General features: G+C 43.9%; 1 long non-coding RNA gene across 1 annotated transcript in view; it reads left to right on the top strand.

The window, feature by feature from the left end:
• The first annotated feature begins 1,454 nt into the window (after nucleotides 1-1,454).
• LOC142944300 (uncharacterized) overlaps nucleotides 1,455-2,069 on the top strand; it is a 722-nt gene continuing 107 nt past the window's right edge. Inside the window, exons 1-2 of the long non-coding RNA XR_012952578.1 lie at nucleotides 1,455-1,506; nucleotides 1,945-2,069. The exon at nucleotides 1,945-2,069 is cut by the window's right edge and continues 107 nt beyond it. This is a non-coding gene — a long non-coding RNA (uncharacterized LOC142944300). The remainder of the gene's footprint in view (nucleotides 1,507-1,944) is intronic.

Raw genomic sequence — 2,069 nt, 5'->3', positions numbered from 1 at the left:
TCTCTGTAGATGCCAACCTACTCTTTCCACGCCTGGTAGCTGTAGCAGAAGCTCCCCGAGAGGAGCGTCCTCTCTTCCGCTGAGTGGTCGGGGGAGGTGTTAACGACAGGGTGCGTCGAGCCGTGGGGGGAGGAGGTGCTGCTGGGCACGGCTGGGGGTGTGAAGGTCCTGGAGCCGATTGTCGAGCTGCTTTTCGACGCGTTGGCTGTGGGGTACTTGAGACACTGGCACGGGGGGGCTCGTAATCCTCATCACTGTAGACCAGAATGTGGAAGAAAAATAAAGATATGAAAATTGTAATTCATGTAAACATAACAGCAATAAACTTGGTAAAAATAAAACACACTGTGCTGGGGAACACACACACACACACACACGCGAAGACACACACACACACAATCAGCTTACAACACAGTCCTCATCCCCCTCACACAGACACTCACTCACACTGCTTGGTTAAAACTCCTACAAGTAAACACATGGACACATGATATCCAGCACGAGGAGCGCTTTAAACTTAAATTCCTCACAAAAGACACACACACACACACACACACACACACACACACACACACACACACACACACACACACACACACACACACACACACACATCATATAACTAAGCCAGAGTGTTGCCCTGAGAAAGCTGCTAGCTCTAGATAGAGAATTCGACACCAATAAATCAATAAATATAACATGTATAAGACGATCATACCTTTGCGATGATGGGAGACAGTAATCGGAGTCACTGGTGTCCTGTGTGTTCTCGAGATGCACCAGGTCCTCTTCATTCGACGATGAATCAGGAGGACACACGAGGCTCCCTACGTCCTCCAGCGTGTTCAGGACTTCCTCCGGAGTGACATGTTTCTTTGGTCCTTGTTTCAACATCTTTCTCAAAACAAATTCCAACAAAGTAGTGAAAAAATCAACCGTAAAAGTTACTCACGCGACGCTAAAACAAGCTGATGCTGTGCGTTAGGCGTCCCCGTGCGTAATGCCGATGTTCTTCTTCTTCTTCCACTACTACTACTACTGCTACTGCTGCTGCTTCTTCTTCTGTGGTGTTTAACTTCTAGTTCTTCTTCTTCCTCTTCTATTTTTACGGCGGTTGGAATCCATCTTGTTGTTGCATTACCGCCACCTTCTGCTCCGGAGTGTGGATTCAACAATAAACTTGTGGTGTTTAACTTATGCTTCTTCTTCTTCTTCTTCTGTGGTGTTTAACTTATGCTTCTTCTTCTTCTTCTTCTTCTGTGGTGTTTAACTTATGCTTCTTCTTCTTCTTCTTCTTCTGTGGTGTTTAACTTATGCTTCTTCTTCTTCTTCTTCTTCTGTGGTGTTTAACGGCAGTTGCATCCTTTTTGTTGCATTACTGCCATCCTCCGGTTTCGCGGCCCAGCATATCCCAAGATGCATTGCGTGCCAATGAAGATTTTGTTTGATCCAACATGGCGGCGAGTGATGCGGGAGCCGGAGAAGCGGCAGAATTCACTTTTAAATGTAAGTATTGGGTTTCAAGTCACTCGAATGTCACCGATACTAATGTGAAAGCAAAATAAGAGATATTATAACATCACATGTGTGTTAAAGTCATCCGTTAAGTTACGTTCGTAGTTTACAAGCTAACTGACGTTAGCCGCTGCGCTATTAGTTGCTGCTCGGCTGTCTGCATCCGACCGTAGTTAAGCCTTAAAGTAACTTTTAATAACTTCACTTTCAAACTTAAGAGGTTGAATAATATCTCACTGAGATTGTGATGATTTTACAGATGATTTCTATTCCATATCATGTACATAAACGGACCAACGTGAGCTCAGGTAGACGGGTTGTGAACCTGAAATATTACTTTAAGTCCGGTTACGTTACAAACGTTAAGATTAACTACATAAATACACTGAATTTGAGTATTTTCCTGATTCTGTTCTTGTTTTGTTACAGAGAGCCAGGAGCTGAGGGGAGAACGATGGACAAACATTCAGCAACCACAGCTTTGAATTAAGACATTAGTCCATTTGTAATATCTCCATTTGACCATCATGTACTTAAGGTTAGTTACATTAGCT

Source organism: Anarhichas minor, unplaced genomic scaffold, assembly GCF_050575085.1.
Source record: "Anarhichas minor isolate MPS153535 unplaced genomic scaffold, ASM5057508v1 ptg000196l, whole genome shotgun sequence".
NCBI lineage: Eukaryota > Metazoa > Chordata > Actinopteri > Perciformes > Anarhichadidae > Anarhichas > Anarhichas minor.
This window is presented reverse-complemented; position numbering and strand designations above follow the sequence as displayed.